Source organism: Pseudorca crassidens, chromosome 14, assembly GCF_039906515.1.
Source record: "Pseudorca crassidens isolate mPseCra1 chromosome 14, mPseCra1.hap1, whole genome shotgun sequence".
Taxonomy (NCBI): domain Eukaryota; kingdom Metazoa; phylum Chordata; class Mammalia; order Artiodactyla; family Delphinidae; genus Pseudorca; species Pseudorca crassidens.
The window spans coordinates 5,500,822-5,514,986 of NC_090309.1; the positions used below are offsets into that span (position 1 = coordinate 5,500,822).

The 14,165-nt window shown below is 42.4% G+C and overlaps 1 protein-coding gene and 1 non-coding gene across 4 annotated transcripts in view; one reads left to right on the forward strand and one right to left on the reverse strand.

Annotated features, from left to right (window-relative positions):
* The window catches only part of IL1R1 (interleukin 1 receptor type 1), an 87,356-nt gene extending 76,681 nt beyond the window's left edge, over positions 1-10,675 (reverse strand). For 2 of the 3 annotated variants that reach the window (XM_067704064.1, XM_067704065.1), the window contains exon 1: positions 10,357-10,674. The gene's annotated coding sequence lies outside the window, so the exon portion shown is untranslated. Of the gene's footprint in view, positions 1-10,356 lie in introns of all 3 variants that reach the window. The other variant, XM_067704067.1, reaches the window with a different exon arrangement.
* Positions 6,547-6,629, forward strand: LOC137206246 (small nucleolar RNA SNORD86). The gene has a single exon (XR_010934563.1). It is a non-coding gene; the product is annotated as a small nucleolar RNA SNORD86 (small nucleolar RNA).
* Positions 10,676-14,165: the final 3,490 nt, after the last annotated feature.

Consider the following 14,165-nt stretch of genomic DNA (forward strand, 5'->3'; position numbering starts at 1 on the left):
AAGAAGCCAATCTGAAAAGGCTGCATAATATATGATTCCAATTATATGACATTCTGAACAGGTGAAATTATAGAGACAATAAAAAGATTGGTAGTTGCCAGGGGGCGGGGGGGAGGAGGGATGAACAGGCAGAGCACAGAGGACCTTTAGGGCAGTGAAAATACTCTGTATGATACCATAATGATGCATACGCGTCATTCTGTATTTGTCTAAACACATAGAATGTACCACACCAAGAGTGAACTCTAAGGTAAGCTACGGACTTTGGGTGATAATGACGTGTCCGTGTAGGTTCATCAGTTGTACCGAATGTATCCCTCTGGGGAGTGGGGCATACTGCTAATGGAGCAGGTTATACACGTGTGGAGCAGGGGGTATATGGGAAATATCCGTACCTTCCTCTCAATTTTTCTGTAAACTTAAAACTGCTCTTAAAAAATAAAGTCTAAATAGAACTACCACATGACCCAGCAATCCCACTCCTGGGCATATACCAGGAGAAAACCATAATTCAAAAAGGTACACGCACCTCAGTGTTCATTGCAACTCTATTTACAATAGCCAGGACATGGAAGCAACCTAAATGTCCATCAACAGAGGAATGGATAAAGAAGATGTGGTACATGTATACAATGGAATATTACTCAGCCATAAAAAAGAATGGAATATTGCCATTTGCAGCAACATGGATGGACCTAGAGATTGTCATACTGAGTGAAGTAAGTCAGACACAGAAAGACAAACATATGATATCGTTTATATGTGGAATCTTAAAGAAAGGGTAAAAATGAACTTATTTACAGGACAGAAGTAGTGTCATGGATGTAGAAAACAAACTTACGCTTACCAGGAGATAAGGGGGAGTGGATAAATTAGGAGATTGGGCTTGACATATACATATTACTATACATAAAATAGGTAACTAATAAGGACCTACTGTATAGCACAGGGAACTCTTCTCAATACTCTGCAATGACCTATATGGGCAAAGAATCTAAAAAAGAGTGGATACACGTATGTGTATAACTGATTCACTTTGCTGTACGCCTGAAACTAACACAACATTGTAAATCAACTACATTCCAATAAAAATTTTAAAAAATAAAAAAATAGTCTAAAAAAACCCCTCAGCAATGATATGAGATATGAAAAATTCGAAAACACACAGAGTTAACCTCTTCCCCCTATAAGATCACCAAAGCTAAAAAATAAAAACAACAACAACAACAAAAAACCACAGCTTGGTAGCATACTGTGTCGACATACGTGTAGAGAAACATTTTCTCAAACATTCCTGGCAGAGTTGTTAACTGTTATAACCTGATGGGAGGTGGGTGGGCAAATCACAAACGCACACAAGCCTCTGACCCAGCAGTGCCACTTCTAGGAATTTAGCCAACAAATACGCTTGCTAGCACTTCTGCAAAACGACACAGGCATGGCTGTTTGTTATTCATTGCAACATTGGTTGTAATAGCAGAAGACTGCAAACAACTTACTAGTCAGCAAAAGGCTAAAAAGCAGCTCGTTAGACGCAGATTTGGAACCAGGTACAGATGAGTGTACGTCACTGGCACGTGTGATGATTAATTTTATATGTCAACCGAACTGGACCATGGGATGCCCAGATAGCTGGTGTGTCTGTGAGGGTGTGTCTGGAAGAGATTAGCACGTGAATTGGTGAACTGAGTAAAGCAAATGGCCCTCCCCAGTGTGGATGGGCTCCATCCAATCCTTTGGGGGCCTAAATAGAGCAAAACGGCAGAGGAAGGTTGAATGAACTCTGCCTGACAACTTGAGTGAGGATGTCGGTCTTCTCCTGCCCTTGGCACTCCTGGTTCTTAGGCCTTCAGACGAGACTGGTGTCTACACCATTGCTTTCTAACTCTCAACCTTCTAACTACACCATCTGCTTTCCTTGGTCTACAGCTTGTAGATGGCAGATCCTGGGACTTCTCAAGCCTCCATGATGGCATAAGCCAATCCACACCTTATAATAAGTCTATTCCTAGACAGATACATATAGACAGATAGACACATATATAACCAAGAGGAGATTGATATAGCTATATCGATACCTACATATCTACATATATATCAATCTCCTATTGGTTCTCCAGAGAGAGAACCCTGACTAACACAGTGTCAAAGAGGTGGAAGAAACTATTAACTATCAACCTATTGGTGAGAAAGAGGGAAAGACTTCGCTGAATAACCTTTTTAAAGCCTTTTAAACTGTGTGTCATCTATTCAAAAGCACGCAAGCTATCTGTTTTTATTCTCGCTAGAGACCGTGTCATGAAGCCCAGTCGTGCACTAAGTACTGATGTGACTTTAGGCAAATCATGTCCCTGCACTTACATTTCTTAGTCGCAAAGTAAGATAATAATAAAGACTACCTCGTACACAGGGCACTTAGAACCAGGTCTCACATGTAGAAAGTGCTCTGTTGGTTATTTGCCATCATCATTACTTATTCAATACCAGGTTCAAACGATTGCGAAATGTTCATTTGATCCCAATATTAACAACCGACCACTGAGCTGAGGGTCAGAGTGAAACTCTGTACCTCCTGCAAAGCTTCCCATACATGCCAAGTCCATGGGACTCGCACTAACAAAAGCTGCGATCTCCGTTTTCCTGAGTCTACCCTGGGTTTGTATTCATTTGCTTAACATCCATTAAGAGCTTTAAAGTCTTACTCAGTAGAAAGAGAAACCAACCCACACTAAACTAAACCAAGAAAACAATCAATATGTCCCAGATAAAGCTCCATTTTTAAATCCTCTGTAATTCCTTTTGGGGATGTTCATTTCCCTGCAGAGTTGGGTAAAAACGTTCCTAGCTCCCTTCCACTGACTCATGCGAGAAACATTCGTCAAGCCCTCACAGGGTGTCAGACCCCAAACCAGGCCCAGGAGAGAGAGAAACACATAAAACCAGCCCCTACCTTTCAGAGGCTCTCACTGGGGATCAGAGTGAAGCAAGTGGATGGTGAAAATGCAATATGAGAAGAATGGCATATTATCCCATGTGCAGGTGAGATAAAGAAGCAACAAAATAAAACCTGTTTTTAATCTAAAGTATGTCCACGTGCTACTGAATCTAGGAACCAAGAAACATGTTGTAACACGCACAACCTTCCAAGTTTAGAATTAGAAGACATTGTCAAAATGTCAGCACGCAGCTCTCCCAAAACTAGATGCTCTATAAGGTAAGGCTATAATATAAGCAAACTTCATATTAACACTAGTAATAGTACCATTTGGTATTTTTACTTTGTTTCTATTTAAAGAACATTCCTCTAGCTTTTCTCTTTATCTTCCCAGTAGGATCATGTGGTGGAGTGGAAAGTCAGTCCTTTTACCTCTAAATTGTAGAGATAAAAGGAGATCAAATCATAAAGACCGAGGTTTGCGCTCAGTTGTTCAAACGGTAAATAAAAAGTCAGAGCAAAAGCATTTGACTCCCACACACTCTGGGCGGACTTGCTGAGAGACGTCAAATGAGGTCAAAGGCCTCAGAAATTAGGTTGGCAAAAGTTACTGTGAGAGAGGATTGGTTTGATAATGTAACCAAAAAAAGACAAGAAGCTGAACCTAAAGGGGCAGAATGGGAAGCCAGAAGGTTTCACAAAAAGTGGCCTTGAAGCAAATTAAGACAACAAAATACTCTTGGCCAGTTACCAGATTAGTACACTTTAGAAAAAAAAAAGGTGAAAAACCCAATGCTGGTGAAAGTGTGAGAAAAGGGTGTCCATACAGTGCTGGAGGGAGTATACACGACTAGTGCTTTCCTAGAAAAATTTAGTAAGAGAAGCAAGACCTTCAAATATGCTCGTGCCCTTTGACCTCTGGGAATTTATTCCAAGGAAATAATCAGGAAGAGAGGCATAGGTTTCCCTATAGGAATGTTAGTTTGGGGAATGTTAAAAATAGAAAAGAAAAACATCAAATATACCAACATGATTTAACACATCATCTGTGTAATGTGATTAAAAAGCTTTTGTAGGAAGAAATACATTAGCATGGTAAAACGCTCACAGCATATTGCTGAAAGGGAAAAGCAGGTGATAAAACATCATGTACAGTACAAGCATGTTTTGTCAAAAATGTAAATGTGTTCAGAGAAAACCATACCCACCAAAACACTAACAGTATTTATCTCACAATGTTAGGTTTTTATGTTTCACCTTTTGCATTTATCTCTATGTATTCTTTTTTTTTGTGTGGTACGCGGGCCCCTCACTGTTGTGGCCTCTCCCGTTGTGGAGCACAGGCTCCGGACGCGCAGGCTCAGCGGCCATGGCTCACGGGCCCAGCCACTCCGCGGCATGTGGGATCTTCCCGGACCGGGGCACGAACCCGTGTCCCCTGCATCGGCAGGCGGACTCTCAACCACTGCGCCACCAGGGAAGCCCTCTATGTATTCTTTTTTAATTTTATTTTTGACCATGAGCATGTTCTGTCTGTGTATGTTTTTAAAGGCTATATTTCAGAAGTGGATCCTAGCCACTCCGTGACCTCTCCTGTGGAGTTTCTCTCCTCAGCAAGTTAACAGAGCCCCAAAGGGTTTGTAGGTTAAAGATTAAAAACTGAATGTGGGGACTTCCCTCGTGGTGCAGTGGTTGGGAGTCTGCCTGACAATGCAGGGGACACGGGTTCGAGCCCTGGTCCGGGAGGATCCCACAGGCCGCGGAGCAACTAAGCCCACGTGCCACAACTACTGTGCCTGCTCTCTAGAGCCCTTGAACCACAACTACTGAAGCCCACGCGCCACAACTACTGAAGTCCACGTGCCTAGAGCCCATGCTCCACAACAAGAGAAGCCAAGGCAATGAGAAGCCCACTCAGCGCACCAAGGAGTAGCCCCCGCTCGCTGCAACTAGAGAAAGCCCGTGCACAGCAACGAAGACCCACTGCAGCCAAAAATAATAAATAAATTAAAAAAAAACACAACTGAATGTTGAGTAGAGACAGGCCATAAGCATCTTTCAGAATTCGTCACTACTCATCGACAGATTGAAAGGATAAAGAAGATGTGGTATATTTATACAATGGAACATTATGTAGCCATAAGAAAAGAATGAAATAATGCCATTTGCAGCAACATGGATGGACCTAGAGATTATCATACTGTGTAAAGTCAGACAGAGAAAGACAAATATTATATGATATCACTTATATGTGGAATCTTAAAAAAAATGATACAAATGAACTTATTTACAAAACAGAAACAGACTTACATAGAAAAAAAAACCTTATGGTTACCAAAGGGGAAAGGTGGTGGGGGAGGAGAGATAAACTGGGAATTTGGGATTAACAGATACACACTACTATATATAAAATAGATAATCAACAAGGCCCTACTGTATAGCACAGAGAACTATACTGGATATCTTGTAATAACCAATAATGGAAAAGAAACTTAAAAAGAATAGATATATGTGTATAACTGAACCACTCTGCTGTACACCTGAAACATTCTAAATCAACAACACTTCAATAAAAAATACATTTTTATCATATGATATCACTTATATGTGTAATCTAAAAAAAGGTAACAAATGAACTTATTTACAAAGCAGAAATAGAGCCACAGATGTAGAAAACAAACTTATGGTTATTGGGGGAAAGGAGGGGTGAGGGATAAGCTGGGAGATTGGGACTGACATATACACACTACTATATATAAAATAGATAATAAGAACCTACTGTATAGCACAGGGAACTCTACTCAACACTCTGTAATGACCTATATAGGAAAAGAATCTAAAAAAGAGTGGATATATGTATAACTGATTCACTCTGCTGTACACCTGAAACTAACACAACATGAAATCAACTATACTCCAATAAAAATTTTTTAAAAAATAAAATGCACTAATTTATAAGTTAACTTTTAAATTTAAATAACTGTGAAAAACTATTAGAAGTATAATAATATAAAGCAAATTGGAATAAATGTTGAAGAAACTCTAAAAAATACATTTTTTAAAAAAATAAAATAAAATTCATCATCACTATTAAGAAGATCAAATTCATCTTGAGAAGTGTCCCTACTCCTTCCAGATGGTATGTCTGTTCCCTTTCCCCAACTATCCACATGTTTTCAGTGAGCACAGAGTTCCCCCCGGCCCCCAGCACACACATGGTGGCCTCCAGTTGCCTGTGGGTGGACATGGTGATTCACCAAACCAGCTAGTCACTCACTGCACCTTTTGAAATGTCCTTCCCACCATCCAGCCCTTCACACCCTCACACCCACAGTGCAAAGTCACATTTGGCATAAGAAGAAGAGGAAGTTTTAAGTTGAATTGAATTGAATGCTTAACCTCATTTTTGTTCTCTTCCTTCCTTTCTTTAATATCTCAGATTCTGTCCCATTTTCTTATTCTTTCACACAACAACATTATTATAGGACACAGAGAGGTCAAGGGTGTCCAATAAGAAATACAAGGCAATGTTGACCAAACCCTGAGAGCCTAGAGTCTTCCTTGCAATTCCAGATGTAACATTTTCAAAGCCTCTGAGGAAGCATGCTCAAAACAGTGAAGGCTGACCAGGGCTCCCTGAGCTATACAGGCCTCTGCTCTGGGGGTGATGGACAGTCCCAATGTCTGAGTGATTCCCTAGGCCCAGCAAAGGGAATAAGTTTCCAGAGCCCAATAAAAATAAAAACAAACAGCAACAACAGCAACCATGCTCAAGCATTTAAGAGTCCATTGCATCTACTGAGATGATCATATGGTTTTTCTCCTTCAGTTTGTTAATATGGTGTATGACATTGACTGATTTGCTTATATTGAAGAATCCTTGCATTCCTGGGATAAACCCCACTTGATCATGGTGTATGATCCTTTTATTGTGCTGTTGGATTCTGTTTGCTAGTATTCTGTTGAGGATTTTTACATCTATGTTCATCAGTGATATTGGCCTGTAGTTTTCTTTCTTTGTGACATCTTTGCCTGGTTTTGGTATCAGGGTGATGGTGGCCTCATAGAATGAGTTTGGGAGTTTTCCTCCCTCTGCTATATTTTGGAAGAGTTTGAGAAGGATAGGTGTTAGCTCTTCTCCAAATGTTTGATAGAATTCACCTCTGAAGCTATCTGGTCGTGGGCTTTTGTTTGTTGGAAGATTTTTAATCACAGTCTCAATTTCAGTGCTTGTGATTGGTCTGTTTATATTTTCTGCTTCTTCCTGGTTCAGTCTCAAAAGGTTGTGCTTTTCTAAGAATTTGTTCATTTCTTCCAGGTTGTCCATTTTACTGGCATAGAGTTGCTTGTAGTAATCTCTCATGATCCTTTGTATTTCTGCAGTGTCAGTTGTTACTTCCCCTTTTTCATTTCTAATTCTATTGATTTGAGTCTACTCCCTTTTTTTCTTGATGAGTCTGGCTAATGGTTTAAGCTTTCGAAAAAATTCAACACCCATTTATGATAAAAACCCTCCAGAAAGTAAGTGTACAGGGAACTTACCTCAACATAATAAAGGCCATATATGACAAACCCACAGCCAACATCGTTCTCAGTGGTGAAAAACTGAAACCATTCCCTCTAAGATCAGGAACAAGACAAGGTTGTCCACTCTCACCACAATTATTCAACATAATTTTGGAAGTTTTAGCCACAGCAATCAGAGAGGAAAAAGAAATAAAAGGAATCCAAATCGGAAAAGAAGAATTAAAGCTGTCACTGTTTGCAGATGACATGGTACTATACATAGAGAATCCTAAAGATGCTACCAGAAAACTACTAGAGCTAGTCAATAAACTTGGCAAAGTAGCAGGATACAAAATTAATGCACAGAAATCTCTGGCATTCCTATGCACTAATGATGAAAAATCTGAAAGAGAAATTAGGAAACACTCCCATTTATCATTGCAACAAAAAGAATAAAATACCTAGGAATAAACCTACCCAAAGAGACAAAAGACCTGTATGCAGAAAACTATAAGACACTGATGAAAGAAATTGAAGATGATACAAACAGATGGAGAGATATAACATGTTCTTGGATTGGAAGAATCAACATTGTCAAAATGAATATACTACCCAAAGCAATCTACAGATTCAATGCAATCCCCATCAAACTACCAATGGCATTTTTCACAGAGCTGGAACAAAAAATTTACAATTTGTATGGAAATACAAAAGACCCCGAATAGCCAAAGCAATCTTGAGGAAGAAAAATGGAGCTGGAAGAATGAGGCTCCCTGACTTCAGACTATACTACAAAGCTACAGTAATCAAGACAGTATGGTACTGGCACAAAAACAGAAATATAGATCAATGGAACAGGATACAAAACCCAGAGATAAACTCATGTACATATAGTCACCTTATTTTCTATAAAGAAGGCAAGAATATACAATGGAGAAAAGACAGCCTCTTCAGTAAGTGGTGCTGGGAAAACTGGACAGCTACATGTAAAAGAATGAAATTAGAACACTCCCTAACACCATACACAAAAATAAACTCAAAATGGATTAAAGACCTAAATGTAAGGCCAGGTACTATAAAACTCTTAGAGGAAAACATAGGCAGAACACTCTATGACATAAATCACAGCAAGATCCTTTTTGACCCACCTCCTAGAGAAATGGAAATAAAAACAAAAATAAATGGGACCTAAAGAAACTTAAAAGCTTTTGCACAGCAAAGGAAAACACAAGCAAGACAAAAAGACAACCCTCAGAATGGGAGAAAATATTTGCAAATGAAGCAACTGACAAAGGATTAGTCTCCAAAATTAACAAGCAGTGCATGCAGCTCAATAACAAAAAAACAAACAACCCAATCCAAAAATGGGCAGAAGACCTAAATAGACATTTCTCCAAAGAAGATATACAGATTGCCAACAAACACATGAAAGAATGCTCAACATCATTAATCATTAGAGAAATGCAAATCAAAAATACAATGAGGTAACACCTCACACCAGTAAGAATGGCCATCATCAAAAAATCTAGAAACAATAAATGCTGGAGAGGGTGTGGAGAAAAGGGAACTCTCTTGCACTGTTGGTGGGAATGTAAATTGATACAGCCACTATGGAGAACAGTATGGAGGTTCCTTAGAAAACTACAAATAGAACTACCATATGACCTAGCAATCCCACTACTGGACATATACCCTGAGAAAACCATAATTCAGAAAGAGTCATGTACCACAATGTTCACTGCAGCTCTATTTACAATAGCCAGGACATGGAAGCAACCTAAGTGCCCATCAACAGATGAATGGATAAAGAAGATGTGGCACATATATACAATGGAATATTACTCAGCCATAAAAAGAAACGAAATTGAGTTATTTGTAGTGAGGTGGATGGACCTAGAGTCTGTCATACAGAGTGAAGTAAGTCAGAAAGAGAAAAACAAATACCGTATGCTAACACATATATATGGAATCTAAAAAAAAAAAATGTTCTGAAGAACCTAGGGCCAAGACAGGAATAAAGATACAGACATAGGGAACGGACTTGAGGACACGGGGAGAGGGAAGGGTAAGCTGGGATGAAGTGAGAGTGGCATGGACATATATACACTACCAAATGTAAAGCAGATAGCTAGTGGGAAGCAGCCTCATAGCACAGGGAGATCAGCTCGGTGCTTTGTGACCAACTAGAGGGGTGGGATTAGGAGGGAGGGAGGGAGGGGATATGGGGGTATATGTTATATGTATAGCTAATTTACTTTGTTATAAAGCAGAAACTAACACATCACTGTAAAGCAATTATACTCCAATAAAGACGTTAAAAAAAAAAGATTCCATTGTAAGCTCTTATGGAAGGAAGCATGCACAAATCTTGCTAAAACAATATATTATAATTTTAAATGCAATCGGTGATATCTGTTTATAGCAATGCAATGCCGTCAGCCAAACACAGGCCCAGGTTATGCCCCTCTAGAACTGTAGAAGCATGAAGGAAAGTCATAAAATGTCTTAATTCTAACATCTACTACAGCATTTTAAAAGAACTTTACAACATCCTTTGGTTAAACCTCGTGATTTACCAAAAGACACATAACTATTGATGCCTTATAGGTAGTATATAGTCATAAAATATATCTCCCACATATTTCATAGTTAATCTTCCATGGAATAAAACATATGTAATCATAGGTGATCTTTTAATAGGGCTCACAGACACACTTAGGGTTAAATATGGCCACAGGGCCACATAACTCCAAGAAATCCTTCACATCTTGTCTAAACAAACAGCATGACATTGTCAGTTTTATCAGATTCCATTGGCCCCTCTTAAATAATTCATCAGTGTATAAGTAAACAAAGGGAAAAGGAGGGGAAAAAAATACAGAAACGAAAACCAAAGTGCAAATCAATCATCTTACCGTCCCCTTTCCTTATGGTTGGAGGCTTTGGGAACGGCTGGCCCCAAGGGAGGTGGTAAGTCAGGGTCAGCCCGCAGGGTTTCTGTCCCTGGTTGGAGCCCGCTGAGTTGACGGTGGTTATTAAAAACAAAAGTGCATTTAGAAGTCAGTCCTGGATGGAGTTGCTAATTGCACTTTTCTTTCCCAAAGAGCTTTGGGTCTGGTCTGTACGTAGGAGAGGGACGCCTCACAGCTTGTCAGGAGACCCAGCTGTGCAGAGGCTGAGAGAAAGGAGAAAGTGGGCTCCGGTGATGCCTCTTAGGGCTTTAATCCTCAGCTGTGACACATGTGGGGAACTAGAAACAGGAAACTCTGAGCCCGGCAGGCAGCCAGAAACATTCAGAAAACGTGCCAAGCCCTTTCGAAATACCACGCTCTCCACTGAGCATTCACTCCTAACAGTTCACAGGCTGTGTCTCTCTTCTCAAATGACTGAGCCATAAACCTGGGCAAGGCTGGCCCACAGACAGCTCGTCTGTCACAGTTCCTGTTATCAGAATCTGGACCAGTCCAGGCCAGGCCTGGGGTCTCCTATGCCCTCGCTCTTCTGCCAACCTCCCAAGCCTCTTGTAATGACACCCACGGATGGGAGCTCCCGGCGATGCTGCAGGACCTTTCATTCAGGTCTTTGCATGTTTCAGACGCCGGGCCTCTTCCTACTGTGCCCACCGCCCCTGCCATGTGCCCTGGGGACACTGCAGGGATCTCTTCTCAGCATCCTGGAGGCGAGGAGACCCAAGAGTCACCCCTGGGCTCAAAATCCATCCGGGCACGGAGGATTCGGGGAAATGTAGCCAGAGCTTCTGGCTTCCACTCGCGGCGGCCTGATCCATCCCCGAGGGACTGTGCTGCCGCATCCCTCTTCTGTTTCTCTCTCACGGCCCCTCCCGCGCCCGGCATCCAGATTCATGTTCTCAACAGAGCACGGGCACCGCCTATCAGAGCTGTACTCAAAGTCTGCAGCGCAAGGACCAAAATGGCCAAAGCTCCTCTCCTGGCACCCAAGGCCCTCCTGCAGCTACCTCCGCATGCCTTTCCACCTTGTCCCACTGCCCTTTAAAAGAACCCCCCGCGCCAACCTGGATGGGCCACCACTCTCTCCAGAAGACAACGTTCAAACCTGTGTTTGCACGTGCTCTGCAGCCACCACCCTGCCCCGTCTCCCCTCCTCCTCTTGAACGTGATGTCACAACACGCACAACACTCCGTCCCCCTCCTCTTCGTCCCCCTCCCCGCACTTCCGGTCTTCACCACCGTTCACTCATGCATACCCCCTACTGCATCCTGGGGTGATGCTCCGTGCTCTGAATCCAAGTCTTCTGTCCATGATAACAACACAGACAGCAAGGGCGGGCACTTATTATGTATCAGTTTTTCCAGGAACTTTAAATTCGTTAAGCCCATTTTACAGATAAGGCAATTGAGGCATGGAAAAGGTAAGTACTTTCCCCAAGATTCCCTCAGCCAGGCAGGGTGGAGCCCGGGTGGAACCCAACCTGGCCTTGCTCTTTGAGTCTTTCCAGGGACCTGTGCTATTTATCAATATTTGTGAACAGGGAGTATGTACTCGGGGGAGTGCAATTTCCTCACCCTTCCCGGTATCCTTCCCAGAGGGCCTCCCGGAATGGTTTCCAATGCTAAATGATTATAAGTAGCTGTGACTAATTGGGAGACTAACCAGCTTTAATTGAGAGATCAAATGTTTCTACCTGAGTGGTAGACAGGACTTTCAACATTAAGAATGAGCAGAACGGTCTTGAGGTTAAGGCAACATTCCTGTAGAGGTTTTACTGACATTTTTAACCTACCTGTCACGTGACTATTCAGGCCTAGGCCGTCCGGTGTGTCAACAGACTGCTAAAGACATAACAACCTCACTGACAAAGCTGAGATACCCTCAAAGGTCGGGGGGCCGGGGGAACTTTCCACCCTTCCTCCAATGTGGAGTAGCAGGGGCCTCTGGAGCCTAACCCACCCCCAGCTCCAGGGGCAGCCTTGCTGATCTGAGCTGTTAGATCCTTAGAAACACACTAGCACCGCCCACATTGCTGGCCAGGTGCTACTCATGCTGGAAGGTGAATGATATTTCACTGAAGAGATGTTTCTGGCTTCCACTGAAGGCAAGACCCTCTCAATGCTCTTTGGAAGAACAACAACAAAAGATCAGGAAGACCCAGCTTTTGTCCCCAAGAAACTTACTACCCAGTTGATAGGGAGGCCATGGACAAGACACCAGCAGGCTTAACCCACCCTAGGTATTTGCCCCAAAACAGGAGTTTGTTTTCCCAAGTTTTCCCTAATCAGTTTATCCTTACTGAACATTTAGTGGAGAGGAAAGATTTTGTTTCCAGGATTTTTCTGACCCTCTTTTCCACTCCAGATGTCTCCCTTCCTCTTTCCCACTTCTCAACAAGGAGACACACATGCACACACATGCACACACACACTCCTGCCTGGGTTTTGTCAGTTGCTTAGTCCCCCCCCGACAGAGTTCAGGGAAAACAAATTGTCAGAGTTGGCAATAAAAATTCAGTACCAGAAGTTCATGGAAAATCGCCAAACTCCAAGGTCCTTTACAAAGTCTGGAGCACAGCACTCACTGAGCCAAGCCCACAGCTTTTACCATGGAAACTCTCAGAAGACGTCATTATGACGCGATTTCATCAGCGACATGGTCTTTGCAGAGCTCCGAAACATCTGTATTTATATTTAATAGGTCAGAAATAGCTCACATATTTTCCTGTAAGATTTTTATGGAAAAGTTTACACATTCAGAATGGATCTGCATTTAAGAATATCTTTAATGTGACTGTAACCCATTTCTCCATGTGTTTCCTTAATCCATGTGTTTCCTACACATCATAATCAATGAGAAAGGAGAATGCAAAGCACATACAACGTGTGTGTGTGTGCATGCATGTGCATATGTGTGCATGTGTGTGCATGTGTGTGTGCCTTCAGGCAAGCATGTCCATGCCTGGAATCTGACCTTGCCTGTACTGTCACATACTACGGGTCCTTAAGAAAGGGTGGTAAACCCTGCTTTACTAGGTCCAGCAATTTGGTAATTAATTTTGTAGTTAGACACTGACCTGGGCCCCAGGAGACCTGGATAAAAGAGGCTGCTCTAACTTCATGGATGTGGCTTTGGGGAAACCATTTCACCTCTCTGCACTTCAGTTTCTACATCTGGAAAAACATACAGTATAATCTAAATCCTTGCTACACAAAGTGTGGCCACAGTCCAGAGACATCATCAAGGAATGCACTAGAAATGCAGACTCTCAGGCCCCACCCCAGAACGACTGAATCAGAATCAGCATTTTTTTTTTTTTTTTTTTTTGCGGTACGCGGGTCTCTCACTGCTGTGGCCTCCCCCGCCACGGAGCACAGGCTCCGGGTGCGCAGGCTCAGCGGCCATGGCTCACGGGCCCAGCCGCTCCGCGGCATGTGGGAACTTCCCGGACCGGGGCACGAACCCGTGTCCCCCGCATCGGCAGGCGGACTCTCAACCACTGCGCCACCAGGGAAGCCCCAGAATCAGCATTTTAATAAGATTCCCCACGTGACCCGTGTGAGCGGTAAAGCTTGAGGAGCACTGATCTAAATGTTCTCTGAAGTGCCTTGCAGGGGCACATTTTGTTAGTTTAACCCTTATCCCTTTCAGCTGAAGAGTTAACATGCTATACACAATGGCTGCCTTGTGACCTTTGTGGTTATGCCCCGGGGGGATCTGGCTGATTCCACTCCTGTTCCAGGCAATGACACAT